We start from the raw sequence: 16,546 nt of genomic DNA, 5'->3' as shown, positions 1-16,546 counted from the left end.
GAAAACGCATTATAATTTTGTCATTGGCACTTTTTATTTTATTATTTTATTTTATTTTTTATTTTATTTTTTACACTTTTTCAGACCCCTAGTTTTGTTAACAATTTCCAATCCCTGTAGTTGATTATACTCTTTATAATGCATACCGTATAATGTTATTTTCATTATATGTTCTTTGAGTTATATATGAAAATATTGAAATTTTATGATGTTACAATACGGTTTCCTAACATGATGGTTATAGCTCTGAATTAATTACAAGATGGACAAATATACACAAGCTTGTCTTAACATGATAATATATGTTCGTTTATCCAAGAGTTTCTTCGTGCGGATCAATATGTGTTTGTGTTTTCCAGGACCCATTCCAAATATGCTTATCTCCGCTAGGATTATACTATATGTCCAGAGTCTCTATGTTACTTAACATAAGGCTATGTGTAGTAGATAGGCTACAAAATAAGGCGATTTGCGTCATGTGGCGCCCGGTCAGCAAATGGTAGGTTTTTTTGGTGTAATGGTATTGTAGCCATATATATATATAGGATTCGGTTCATTTCAGAAATGTTTTTATAGTGAGAAGTGCGAGAAATAAATCCAACAAATCACAATTTAACTTTTTATTTCCTATTTATTTTTATTTTAAGGGCAAATGAGTAAAAAACCAATTCTTATATTTTTGGTAAGTATTACATATTAATTATTATTATTATTATTATTATTATTATTATTATTATTATTATTATTATCTCCTTTTCCAAATTGTGAATAACTTACACGAGATTCTAGCCAACCAATTTTTTCAAATTCTATTGAACACAAATAATTTAATCCCATTATGTAACTTTACGTCCAATATATTATTGGATCATCAAAAATCAATTTTATTCTATTGCTCTTTTGTGATTCCATTGATGAAAATCTACTTGCATCATATACGATTAAATATGTTTACTTTTCTTCTTTATCCCCAAATTAATGAATCAATAAGTTATTCATAAACACTTTCATAATTAATCCATATACAACAAACTATTATACCTACATAACAAAATAGTTACATACATACAATTTTATTCATAAACATTTTATTCTTACTCCCTACACAACAAACTATTGATCCTACATACACAAGATTTCTTAAACAGACAGAAGGGTTTAAAATCGGGTAAAAACCACAAAACAAAGTATGACATTATCTTGCCATTCCTTGATTAACCAAACATTCAATCCAAACTTAGTACCTCCCTAATATGTGATCCTTTTCGTTTTTAAGTTAAATAATTAATATAATCCTCGCCACAGATGTTTGTAAACGACACATGTCTTTTAATGTAATTCTAGTCATATCGCCATCGAGTGTGTGCTTAATATCGATTTTTATCAAACCAAACTCTCTTGAGGTTGTGAAGTCTTTAAAATCTAAATACCTCTTAGCCTGTTTAAAAACACCAAATAAAAAATAATAATAATAATAATAATAATAATAATCTAAAACTAGCTTTCTATTTTTTTCAATATCAAACATCAAACAACCTTCTTAATAACATAAACTCCAACGAAATAAAGACTAAATAGATAATCATAAATCTACGTAGAGCATAATATTCCTACACTATCCTAATTTATCTTTCTAGACTCTGCATAATTATCTTCTGCTTCACACTTAAATTTTAACCATTTTAGCATTAACAAACCCAATGCATCAACTTTTCGGATAACCAACAGTCCTTAGTAACTCACAAAGTATATAGTCCCTTAACATAAAAGTACAAAATTTATTTTCAAATAAGTTATATAGAAAACGAAATAAACTGCTTACAAATACATAAATTTAGGGGTACTACCAGTTTTGAAACTGACGCGTGCAAGTAACAACCTACATATTAAGTAAAATCCTTTATAGTGAACAAAACACATACACAACAATTCACCGTTTCATAATTAATAGCAAGCTAACATCATACACCAAAACCAACCAAAAGGCAAAAACCTTCAAATAAGTCTACACTGCAGACCATACTAAAAATCTATACAGCCTAACATCATACAACAAATCTACACAAAAAACAATCTACATATTACCTAAATAAGCATACACAATAAACAAACCATATACACAAGAAGCTTACACAGAAAACAATAAGCATACACAACCGTAGTCGCCCCTACACAGTAACAAACTACTTACACAACAAACCCATTAACCCTACACCTACACAGAAAATAAGCTGCATACACCTACACAAGCAACAAGCCTACACAAAAAACAATAAGCTACACAGTAAACAACATGCATACACAACCCTAGTCGCCCCTACACAGGAAAAAACTAATTACACAGCAAACTCATTAACCCTACACAGAAAACAAACTGCATACACCTACGCAAGCAACAAGCATACACAGAAAACAATCTACACATTGCGTAAATAAGCATACACAATAAACAAGCCACACACAGTATAAGGTCAATAAATCTACACAAGAAACCAACATACACATCATCCACATTCCCCCCTACACAGCAACAAATTACATACCTAACTGGCCCATTAATCGTACACAAAAAAACATAATGTATACACTTCTACACATGCAACAAGCCTACACAAAAAATAATCTACACATTAACTAAATAAGCACACACAATAAAATCAATAGATTCTCGAATCGATCTTTCTAATTTAGGCATTCAGAATTCAAATGTAGGTATTCGAACATTAAATTTGCTTAAGAAATCAATTATTTGATCCGCAAAGAATAAAGAAAACAAGGGCCGAGACCCTAATCTCTCAATTATTACTTTAGTCTTCGCATGTGATACCACAATATAGTACCCAAAATTAACTCTCCATTTAACACACTCAATATAGTACCCAAATTATTATCTTAATGGCACTCTAATGAAATGCATCTTAATACAAATAAGAACGTACGCATTATTTAGTTTATATCTTACTTCTATTGAAAAAACCCACAAATTATCCTACATACCTTGATTTTATGTGTAGGTTCGTTCACTGTAATAGCTAAAAAACCCCAATTGCGATTCAAAACAATACCAATCACGTGAAAGGATGGAAGATTGCTTCTTATACACAAGAAATCGGAATCACTTTGTGTTGATTTCGTCGATTTTTTGTATCAATCTCATATGGAGCGTCGGATTTAGTGCAGAGTTATGTAGAGAGATTTGGGAGTGAAACAAGGGTTTGCATACGTTACATATTCTCTCTCTATACCATTCTGACAACTTTACCCTTTTAAGCCTAAAATATCTGATCAAATACTCAAAGTATTTACAAAATTGCCATCATGTGTTTTAACCCATTGATTTGTGTATTCAATGGTTGAGATTTACTTCTCGCGCTTCTCGCTCTAATATCATTTCTCGCATGATCCATCCCCTATATATATATATTACACACATATATAGTATTAATATATACAAACACAAGCCAGGTGAGGAAAACTCATGCCCCCCCCCCCCTTATAGCCCCGATATCGCCGGGGATGTTGAAAATGAAAATCGCCTCAAAACCATAATTTTTCTCGCCCACTACGGGCAACCTAATTAACAAAATTCATTAACAAGATATTATTTTGTGTCAAAAACACATAATCTTTTACTTTATCATCCAAACCAAAACAACACAAATGTTATCACAAATTGCTTGTCAAGTTTTATTAGAATAAGGATGCGCGCCATGTGATGCAGTGAAAGTTTTATGTATACGTGTCCAATGAACGTTTCCACCTGACCCATTATGAATTTTGTTAAAATTATAAATTAGTTAAAAGTGTTATAACATGAAAACAAGTTTTATTTTTGCTAATTATACACTTTTATTAATATTTAAACACCTACTAATTTGTGTATGATGGAAGTGGGTTTTCCCTGGAATTGATGGCGGGCCAGATCACCGACTGTCACACCCCTACTAGGTAGTTGCGGAAGCGTAATACGGGAATGTAACAGATAACACTGGAATCAACCACATTGCTTATAAAGAAATTCAACAAACTAATTTACATCATAATACATTGGTAGGTACTAAGTTTACAAACTAGATGAAAATCGCATAACCGGTTCACGGGCTTCTTATTCATTACTATGTATTTGCGTCTATTCACAGCTATTCAACTTCACTTCTAACACCAAGCACGTAAGCAATTTATTCCAACTTCGGTTTACCTGAAAAGCATGTTAAAACGGGTCAACTATGTCTAGTTGGTGAGTTTCAAGTTTCACGAGTACGAATAAAAATCAGTATGCGAGTTCATAAAGTTCACAGTATGTATGTATGTATGTATGTATGTATGTATGATGTTTTTATACTAAGCCACAAGTGAAACCGAAACGAGCTAAACACATGGTCACCCCTGCCCATGCACTCCCGTTGGCATTTAACAGCCACTTTGCCCCAAGTATGTACTATGTCTAACACCACATAGCAGTATGTAATAAGTTTAATGACAATGTGCAACTGGGTTAACATGTTCCCGCATACCCCTCCGGCCCTGTCAGTTCAGTTTGTCAAACCGATAGTATTATCTACACTTCACAGGCACGAAGTTAATCACTTGTGTTTGTGGGGACTTTCAAGTGTTAGTACTTAAATAATTCACATTAACACCCGTTTTCAAGTATATAGATATGTATATATAAACATGTTTTTCACCCCAAAAGTTCGTAAAACAGTTTAGAAAGTGGGGTCGGGAAACTCACTTTATCGTAGTTCAAGCTGGTAATATGTATTAGTAAGTAATGTTCCTCGATTATAGCTTGACTCCTATAACCGGTATCGTACTGTTAATACTAGTACAGTGTTTAAGCTAAATCAGGCTGTATAACTAGTCTAGGTATAGTTGTTAAGCCCAGAACATGACCATAGTCTTAGATTGTGACGTTGTACAATATGAAATGTTCAAAATCAGATTTGGCTCAGTTTCACCGTTTTCCGAGCCTAGCCAAGTTGATCATTTATGCGTTTGGAGATTTAGTAAGATCACATAAACTTAATTAAACATATTGATTGATAAAATGATTTAATTTATAAAATAATTTTAAGGTTTCGGTATCTGGATTGATCGCAGGGTTCGTTTCCGTTTTCACACGAGTTTGATTATACAAAACGCGTACAATCCACCCGAATTATCCGGAATTCTCGTAAAAAGTTAGTTTTTATAAAATTAATCCAAAAATATGATATTTGACCACTTTTGATGTTTTGACATACCAGTCAGTTCGTTAAACACAAAACTGCCGGTTTCGTTAAAACGATTATAGTTTAAATCTTTGAATAATCATAACTAATTATGTACTTATATATAAATTATGGAAATTTTGGTAAAAATAAATTAAAATATATAGAATTTTATAAAAATATTTTCAGAAATTTTATGATTAATTATCTATTTATAAAAATTTATTTAATGTGTTATAATTAAGTAATAAATAGCCCGTTTATAACAAACGACATCCAAAAAATCCGATAATTTTTTCAAGTGGTCTAAGTATCATCACATAGCCTCTGAAAAATCTCCAGCATCTAAATATTTGGCCAAAATGTCTTTTTGCGCATTTTTCGGCTATTAAAACTAGATTAAAACACAATTGCACAAAAAATACTTAGACATCTCCAAATGTTCTCAATATTTTCCAGTGATCATAAAACAACAGTTTTGAGTTCCAAACCAAATTTCATAATTTTCCATGAAGTTTACATATTTTTCCCGAATAAACGCCAATAAACGGTAATAAATTCGCCAAATATTCTCTGTTTATTGAAAAATTACCAAATCTTAAAAGGGACTCAAATATGTTATCCCGGATGTCCCTGAAAAGTTTCATAAGCTAAAAACAAGCACGTCACAATCGAAGCACAAACAACCCCTAAACGAGTTAACCGGTAATACCTTGTCGGTTTTCGACGATTTTCGATAGCTTAAACAAATATCCAGGTCTTGAGTTGCAAACTCAGTGTATCTATATATCATGTAACATCAAACCAAGCGTAAATCATCTATTGAACAACCTTTTTAAGTAGGGTTTCGGTTTTGGTTTCAAACCGAACTTTCAAATCGTAAAAACGTCGTATTCATGTTCTAATCCACATTTTTGACCAAAAATCAATATGTTTCTGCTTTTTAGACATATTTAAAATCAAAACATGATTTTACTTGATTTTTATGGTTTTTGAATGGTTAAACATGTTTAAAACTAATCAAAACCTAATTTTCCATGTTTAAACCTTACTAATCAAGCTTGAAATCAATGAAAATTAAGGTATTTACCTCTATGGTTTGGCTGAATGTTTAAGATGATGATCTGCAAATGTATTTTCTGGATTTTATTTGTCAAAAATATCTCCTTTTGTTTAATATTTACCATATACTAGAAAAGGGTGGGGTAACCCCCTTTGTGGCCGCAACATATAAAGGCCCATTGGGCCTCCTTTTTGGCCCAATGGTGCCTCGGTATTCGTGTCACGCGTAAATTCCGATCCAAATTTTATTTCGGGTTTGGTTTTTCGCAAGAAAACTAGTTCGAGTGCGAAAAAATGCGCGAAAACGAGTGTTTTTCAGCCTATTTTTGTAAAATAAGAAAAACGTACTGACTCATTGTAAAAATCCATAATATTTTCACGAATTGCTTAAAACATGTCATATAAGTGTTTTATAAATGTTTTTCGGCTTAACGGATGCTACGATGCTCGTTTAGATGTTAACGATTGCGTTTAAACTCATAACGAAACCTTTTTCGTTTAAATGGTTTTAAACGTACTGAGGCCTGTATATCAATATGTTAGCCTCTATAACATATATATAACTCATATATGACCCCTCGGTATGTATATATATATATATATACGGGTCTTAGTCAGTATTAGTCGGTTACTCGTTTAATCGCTACGAATTAACCGATTTATCGTTTACTCGCTACGTAATGAATATATACCTCGTTTTATCAAGAATGTCACACCGGCGTTGTTTTCGATCGTGAACGTGGGTGGCCTAACCACAACGTAAATGCAATACATACTTCACCCAAACAATTTTCCAAACATTTAATTGCAATCTTAACACTTTGAAACATATCGCTAGTTATAAGAAGAGAAAAAGAAAATTTTTATATGTGTAAGTCCGTGTATTACACGCGTAGCTAACCTAGTTATTTTATAAGTAAAGTAATTAAGCCTATTAAATTACATTATGCCACCACTTTTTTATTATTATTTCATTTGATCTTGTATGCTTCGTACAATAAACTCTGCATGATAACGTACCATAATGAAACCTAAACCTATTCCAACTCAAACTCAATTCATCATCATCACCATCATAATTGGTATATCCCACAAACATGATCATTCCAACATGATTTAACCATCCAGAAGCTAGGTTCGATAATTCCAACATGATTATACTTTAAACACATTTCTGCCTTTCCACAACAACTTTCTTTGGTCAAAATCCGACTTTAAGCATTTCTGCCTTTCTCCAACAGCTTAATTTTAGTTTTTCATTCATCTATATTTATAAACTATCCCCCTCTGTTTCCTTCTCTTTCTTTGAGACCCTTTAATGTTGTACATGTATTATATCAATGAGGTGATGGATATTTAGTAAAGACATAACCTGTAAACACCTATATTTTGGAGGAGAGATCTTGCGTTGAAGTCCCACGAACCATAAACATTAAAAAGAAATTCGTTATTTAAAATTCGTTAAAATTTTGGATTTAATATGAATGACTTTTGATATGCTTTTTGTATTAATTATTTATGCTCCGTTATCATCTTAACAGTTAATGTAATAAACAGATATATACAAACTTAAACCTCATTTATAGAAAAAAGGACCAAAAGGAATTGAATAGTTTCCACAAAGGACGAAATATGGGATTTTAGCCAAACTATAAAAACAAGAATGTAAATTGCTTGAAGTTAGTGTAGAAAATAAATAACGTAACCTAAGGATTTACTCCATATATATCTTCTAGTACCCTAATTAATCCGCATTTCATTTGGTGTGTGCCGACAAAGTTAGGGTTTTCATTTCGTGTTTGCCGAAAAATGAGCGTTTCAATGGAAGTGATTGGTCATGACATCGATTTGGTTGAACATATACATGTTCGATCAAATGTGAAGGATCTGATCCGTCTGAAGAGTGTGTGCAAGTCATGGTATTCTTTATTCACAAGTCCTCATTTCGTTAAACGTCATCTCACCCCGTGGTCACAGTGAAGACCGCTGCAACAATATTGGACAAAGAAGAATTGTCTTAACAGATGATAATACTCGCAAGCTTGTTGGCTCCTCTAATGGCCTCGTATGCATCATCACTTCTGGTTCCGTCTTTGAGTACTTTTTCCTGTAAAGTAGGGAATCCGCTGACTAGAGAAGTAGTGCAACTCACATTTCCTCGAATGGCGAGTAGACCATTATTTTGGGGTTTTGGTTACGATTCTTTCACAGATGATTACAAGGTCATCTTAGGGACCTGGAGAGGGAATACACAACGCGTTCAAGTGTTGAGTTTGAAAACCAATGTAATAGACTTATATATATATATATATATAGTATAGATTGTATCATATTATGAGGGTGATTGTAAAGAATATTATCTCTTATTATAGAGATCTCCTTGGATTGTATATATAATCGATTAATGAGAATGGGAAGGCAAGGATTCACAAATATCATCTCTATTATGGTATCAAAGCTTTTTAATAATGGCGTATGGGTTGGCAAAACTTTTTAATAATGGCGTTTTACATAATATCATTGTCGGGGATGGCACCACCATTCCGGTAAATGGACAAGGAGACCAACACTTACCACCCCCTTACCCACCACTCAAATTGAATAATGTCTTATATGCCCCAAAATTAATTAAAAACCTTATCTCTGTTTGTCGTCTTACAACTGACAATTGGATTTCTATCGAATTTGATCCTTATGGTTTTTTTGTGAAGGATTTCAAGACCCGGATCCCTATCCTCCGGTGCAACAGCAGCGGTGATTTATACCCATTACTTCCGCCGAAGTCTACTCAATACACTTCCCCATCTACCTTTGCAACTATTTCAAACCAACTATGGCATCAACGTTTGGGTCATCCCGGACCAACTTTATTATAATTTTTGAGACATTCCAATGTTATTTCATTTAATAAGTTAAGTAAGACTGTTTTTGAATCTTGTGTTATGGGGAAAAGAATTAAATTACCTTTTATGCCTTCATCTAGTTGTACATATTTACCATTTGATATCATTCATAGCGACCTCTGGACATCTCCAATTGTAAGAACCGGCGGACATCGCTATTACATTCTATTCTTAGACGATCACACAGATTTTTTTATGGACATATCCATTAGCCAAAAAGTCCCACGTTTATAACATTTTTTGTACTTTTTCTAAACAAATTGAAACCCAATTTGAACGAAAAATTAAAAATTTTCAATGCGACAATGGCACCGAATATGTCAACTCATCGTTTAAGCAATATTGTGACCTCAACGGTATGATATTCCGTCTATCTTGCCCTCACACATCCTCTCAAAATGGGAAGGCGGAACGCAAAATTCGCTCCATTAATAATATCATCCGCACTCTTCTTGCTCATGCTTCTCTTCCCTCCACCTTTTGGCATCATGCCCTAGACATGGCCACATACATCCTCAACATCCTTCCAAGTAAAAATCACACCTTCAAAACCCCCACAGAACTTTTATATAACCGACACCCATCATATGATCATCTTCGCGTTTTTGGTTCCTTATGTTATCCTCTACATCCGTCTACCCTCACCCACAAACTTGCCCATCGCTCACACCCATGCGTTTTCCTCGGCTACCCCCAAAATCATCGAGGATATAAATGCCTTGATTTGAAGACACATCAAATAACCATTTCCCGACATGTGGTTTTTGATGAGACAATTTTCCCTTTCGCCACTAACCCGACTCAACCTCTACTTTCATTAAATGAATCCCATGAATTCCTTAACACTCCACCCCATCCACATTTGTGGTCTCAACAAACCACTACACCACCACCTCCAAACCCAGCCCAATATTCACAGACCCAAGACACCCACGACCCACTCTTCACACCACCCACACCACCTCATACTGATCCAATCTCACCCACGGCCCAACCCATAATTACAGCCAACTCCTCTACCACACCTCAATCTTCATCTCCTATTAATAAAACTTCTCAGACTACCTCCCAACCCCAAACTACATCTCCAAGTTCACAAGTCCATTCACCTCAATCTCCAACAGTTCCCTCACCCCATTCCCCACCGCCACCCCCTCCGACTCGTACCATGCGCACACGCGGTATGGACGGTATAACTAAACCTAAGAAATTTCTTAACCTTTCTGCCACCACCATTGTTCCTATTCCCAAAAACCCATCCCATGCCTTGTCCACACCGGAATGGTATAGTGCCCTGAATGATGAGTATAGCGCACTTGTTAAAAATGAGACATGGGAACTTGTCCCTCGTCATCCACAAATGAATGTAATACGGAGTATGTGGTTGTTTAAACATAAGTTTCATTCTAATGGGACTCTCGAGCGGTATAAAGAACGATTAGTTTGTGATGGAAGGTCACAACAGGTTGGTATAGATTGCGGGGAAACTTTTAGTCCGGTAGTAAAACCCGCAACGATTCGGACAGTTTTGTCTATCGCTTTGTCACGCTCTTGGCAGGTGCATCAATTAGATGTCACAAATGCATTTTTACATGGCACACTTAATGAAACAGTCTACATGTATCAACCTATGGGGTTTCGTAGCAAGACTCATCCAGATCATGTGTGTCGACTTAAAAAATCTCTCTATGGACTTAAGCAGGCACCACGGGCATGGTATCAACGATTTACTGATTATGTCTTACACTTGGGGTTCCGGCAAAGTCAATGTGATAACAGTTTGTTCATTTTGCACTCCGGGAATCATACGGCGTATTTGCTACTTTATGTTGATGATATTCTTCTTACTTCTTCCTCTGAGGTTCTTCGTCAACAGCTAATGTCTAGTTTGGCAAATGAATTTGCCATGAAAGATCTCGGCCAACTTAGTTTTTTTCTCGGAATAACGGTCACTCGGACAAGGGATAGCATGTTCTTATCACAAACTTCTTATGCCCATGACATTATTAAACGTGCTGGAATGCAAACATGCAAACCAGCGCCTACCCATGTCGACACAGATGGTAAACTTGGTGCTGATTCTGATGTTCCATTTGAGGATCCAACTCTATATCGTAGCATGGCGGGTGCTTTACAGTACCTTACATTCACTCGACCTGATATTAGTTATGCGGTTCTACAGGTTTGCATGCACATGCACGCTCCACGGTCCACACATTGGGAGGCTCTCAAACGCATCTTACGTTACATTCAGAGAACGGTTACCTTTGGTCTTACTCTCGGAAAATCCGATGCTCCCTCTTTGCTTGCTTATACAGATGCGGACTAGTCAGGTTGTCCGGACACTCGTCGATCTACATCAGGTTATTGTGTTTATTACGGGTCTAATCTTATCTCTTGGTCCTCTAAACGACAGCCGACTGTATCACGATCAAGTGCTGAAGCAGAATACAGAGGGGTTGCCAAGTGGTGGCTGAAATTTGTTGGCTCCGCAACTTACTTTTGGAACTTCATCGTCCCCTAACGTGTGCCACACTGGTGTATTGTGATAATGTGAGTGCCATATATCTCTCCGGGAACCCTGTCAATCATCAACGGACAAAACACATTGACTTGACATCCATTTTGTCCGCGAAAAAGTTCAACGTGGTCAAGTGCGTATTCATCATGTGCCTTCTCCTTATCAAATAGCGGATATCTTCACCAAGGGTTTACCTCGCGCTTTGTTTGAAGATTTCCGATCCAGTCTCAACATCCGGTCACCTACCGTTTCGACTGCGGGGTGTAATAGACTTATATATATATATAGTATAGATTGTATCATATTATGAGGGTGATTGTATAGAATATTATCTCTTATTATAGAGATCTCCTTGGATTGCATATATAATCGATTAATGAGAATGGGAAGGCAAGGATTCACAAATATCATCTCTATCACAATGAATTGAGGGTTATTGGAAAAATGAAGTTTAGGTGGTTTGCTACGGAGGTTGGTGTCTTATGCAATGGTGCACTTCACTGGATCGTGAGAGCTAGAAAGAGGTACAAAATACTTGCTTTCGATTTAGCTACACAGAAAATTAAAGAAATCCCCCAACCGGGTGACACAAGATACAGATATACCTTAAATACCAAGATATACCTTAAATACCAAGCTGGGGATTGTTGAAGATTGTCTCTGCCTCTATCAAAGCCAACATTCTCGCCTTGAACATTCTCGCCTTGATAGGTGGATAATGAAAGACTACGGTGTGAAGCAGTCGTGGGATGTGTTCCTGCCACGTAATCGTGAGATGAAATACGACGTTGTACACTACTTCAGCACATCGAATTTTGGTACATCGTGCAAAACTGATTGCCATTTGGACTATATTGAAGCCCATGCATTTGTTCAGAGCCTCGTATCTCCTCTTGTTAATGGGAGGCCGGAGGGGACAAGTGATAACAATGGGAGTGCCATGGTGAGCTCTTTTAGTTATGTATTTCAACTGTTTTTCTTTTTATCACTTTTATCACTCTTAACTCATCAGAAGTTAATCCAGGGAAATTCTACTAGTCCTGGACCTAGTGCCCAAGTTTGATGCTGAGGAAGCAGTCAAGTTGGCAGAGCTTATGATTTTTTTTTGAGGAATATTTTGTGTTCAAAATGTGTTTCAATAACTGGTGACTTATGGTTTCTAAACGTGGTCTATGGTGTCATATATTTTCTAAATGTCTAACCTTAGTCTGCACTATACAAAAGATTACAGGTTCCACACTAGCTAGAACCAGTTGACAACAGATGAAAACAGTTTGTTAATAAGGAATGGTATATTTTTGGTAGAAAAATTGTCCATCATTGATTGGGATGTTATTTGGCTGATTTATTCATGAAACATAGAATATATTTAGTCGATGACAAATCTTTGAAATGAGTTTAATTTGAAGTTTGACATATCGAAACCTATTAAATTTTGAGATTTGTTACTTATGTTTATCATGACCCTGCGCGAAATCCTTATATGAAGCATAAATAATATTTGGCATTCACTCACTTCAATTCTCTTTTTTTGTTCAGATATTGGAGGGAGATTCAGCTGGAGGACCAAGTGTGTCATTTTGATGTTGTGATTTTATTAAGGATCTATCTTTGAGCTTCCTATAGTATGTTGTCTTTGATAGATTCAGTATTATGTTGTTTTCTTATCTTAATTCTTAGTTATAAACCTTTTCAGTCAATTTCAGCATATGCTGTACTTGCAGCAGCTTAACCGTCTTATCTAATTATCCCGGTCTGTGCATAAAATGGTTTTATACTGGGATATTCTGTGGTTACACCTGAGCTTGATTTTGAATAGTTATGACTTATTTCATCGCTAGAATCATTGTTAGTTACTGTCATTCGAATAGTTAATTTTAGGATACATTTTCATCTTTAAAACGGGTAATACTAAGATACGAAGTTATACATTATAGTCGCTCTTCGCGACATCCTTCTATTTGACTACTGTAAGGACCGAGGAACATAGGTTCAACCCACCAGATAAAATCTCCTCTATTCTATTATGCCATTAAAACTATTTTGAAGCCTAATAATATACAACTCAGATATATGTTGACAAGAAGATAAAGATTAGTTGGGTCGCATGGAATTTCCTTAACCCAAACAAAGGAGGATGGTGATCTTGCAGTTGCTAGTCGCCTTGCTAAATAATGGTGAAAATTCAACGTCGTGGATGCTAGCCTATTTTCGCAGAGTCATTTGCCGAGGCCTCATGTGGTGCCTTGGAGCCTGAAAGCCGACAAATTTGTCACACATATGATCATGGTCATCGGTTTCATCCTGCCATTACTCATCAGTAACGCGGCAACAACCTCTCGACCATTGGTGTGTTTGATATCATCTAGGCACTCACTTTTTATATAAATAACTAAGGTCGTCCATTATGAGATCGGACTAAGAACACAACTAGCAATGTGCACCAAACATTTGGTAGGTCATATTTTCCAACCACCATAGCCATGAAGTGTGTAATTATGGTTCAGTCAATAAAGGATTGATTAAAGGCGCAATTCATCCGAAATTCAGTTCCGGTGCTTAATTATAACATTCCTAACAATAAAGAAATAAACAACTATTAGACGAGCCCCAACATCTCTCCTTTTATAATTACTTTTTCTAACCATGAGAACCATTTACTAGGATTCTTGTGTTTTATCGCTAAATGTGACTCTTTAGCAGTCATGGCTTAGCAGGCATACATGCTTAAAAATAAAACAGAACTCGAAAATCGACTTCACCAAACCAGGCATGCGGTTGAGAAGGATCGAGCAACAAGAAGTTTAGCTAAACATGAAACATAGATATATATGGTCCTCCTCTAGATAAAATTCCCTTTGTTCAATTTTCTTCTTCAACTACAATTCTTTATTCCTGATTCCATTCGTACTATTTCCAAATTATAAAAATTCACAAACTATTATACATAAAAAGTTATCCTCATGACTCATGAGAACCGTATTTCAACTAGTAACAAATCCATGTGCCTACTTCAAGAAATATAAACATATACAAATTCAATTGCTTTTGGATAAACTTGACTACTTGAGGCTAGATCATCATAATATTTGTTTTCTTCTCAAAGCTTAAGCATGCCAACTATAGCAAGACACACATATAATATAACAACCGAAACCAATCGAATATAGAAAGTAATTGAATGACTTAATCATCATGTTTTTACAGGATACATTAGGTAAAAGCTTTAGAATAGTTGGTTTAACCCGGTTTTAAATACTTGCTTATAATTCATTAAGTTTTCTAATTAATATATCAGTGTTCTACGGTAGATGATTAACAATCCACAATACCTTATTTTTTTTCGGTCATAGTATACGAATCATATAAATAAGTTTTTATTTTACAAATATATGAAGAAACTATTCATACAAGAAGAAAATATGATAAAAAAAACAGTTTCACTGTCAAGAAATGTCGCATTTGTAGTCCAACGGTTAGGATAATTGCCTTCCAAGCAATAGACCCGGGTTTGACTCTCGGCAAACGCATTAAATTTTTGTCATTGGCAATCTATTTTTTTTTCCAATTTCTTCAGACCCTTAGTTTTGTTAACAATTTTCGATCCCTGTAGTTAATTATACTCTTTATAATGCGTACCATATAATGTTATTATCCTTATTTGTTCTTTGAGTTATATATGAAAATATTGAAATTTACGGATGTTACAATATGGTTTCCTAACATGAAGGTTATAGCTCTGAATTAATTACAAGATGTTCAAATATACACAAGCTTGTCTTAACATGATAATATGCTCGTTTATATGATCTCATTAGTCCATATAGGTTTACAATCTTCATATAATCATATTTATAGAAGAAGAAAAAAATGAAGTTGGGTTGTGATGGGTGTAATAAACACTACAATGACGGACGAATCATATAAAATTATATTCTATCCGAGAGTTTCTTCATGCAGATGAATCTGTGTTTGTGTTTTCCAGGGACCCCATTCCAAATATGCTGATCTCCACTGGGATTATACTATTTGTTCTAGAGTCTCTATGTTACTTAACATAACTAAATTCTTCATGCAGATCAATATGTGGTGTTTTCCAGGGAACCCCATTCCAAATATGTTGATCTCCACTGGGATTATACTATCTATTCAGAGTCTATATGTTACTTAACATAACTAAATTGATTAACTAAAATATTATTTTTGTCAAAAACACAGAATCTTTACTTTATTATCCCAAACAAAAACGTTTAACACAAATATTATTTTATTAAAATAAGGATGCGCGCCATCACGTCATGTGCCGCGGTGAAAGTTTTATGTATATGTGTCCAATGAACGTGTCAACCTGACCCATTACGTATTTTGTTAATAATATAAATTAGTCAAGTGTTAAAAGATGAAAATAAGTTTTATTTTCGGCAATTATACACTTTTATTAATATTTAAACACTTAATAATTATTTGTGTATGATGGCGGTGGGTTTTCCTTGGAATTGATTGCGGACCAGATCTCCAGCGTTGTTTTCGATCGTGAACATGGTGGCCTAACCACAACGTAAATGCTATATATACGTCACCCAAACAATTTTCCAAACATTTAATTGCAATCTTAACACTTCAAAACATATCGAGTTATAAGAAGAGAAAAAGAAAAATCTTTATAAGTAAAGTAATTAAGCCAATTAAATTACAGTATGCCACCGCTTTTTTTTTATTATTATTTTTTATTTCATTTGATCCTGTATGCTTCGTAAAATAAACTCTATCTGTATGATAACGTACCATAATGAAACCTAAACCTATTCCAACTCAGACCCAATTACCCAATTATATAACTAAAACAAACA

Source organism: Bidens hawaiensis, unplaced genomic scaffold (assembly GCF_021521415.1).
Source record: "Bidens hawaiensis isolate Kalapana, Puna unplaced genomic scaffold, B.hawaiensis_p1.1 tig00002553_1, whole genome shotgun sequence".
Taxonomy (NCBI): domain Eukaryota; kingdom Viridiplantae; phylum Streptophyta; class Magnoliopsida; order Asterales; family Asteraceae; genus Bidens; species Bidens hawaiensis.
The sequence above is the reverse complement of the archived record's forward strand: the minus strand, read 5'-3'. Positions refer to the sequence as shown.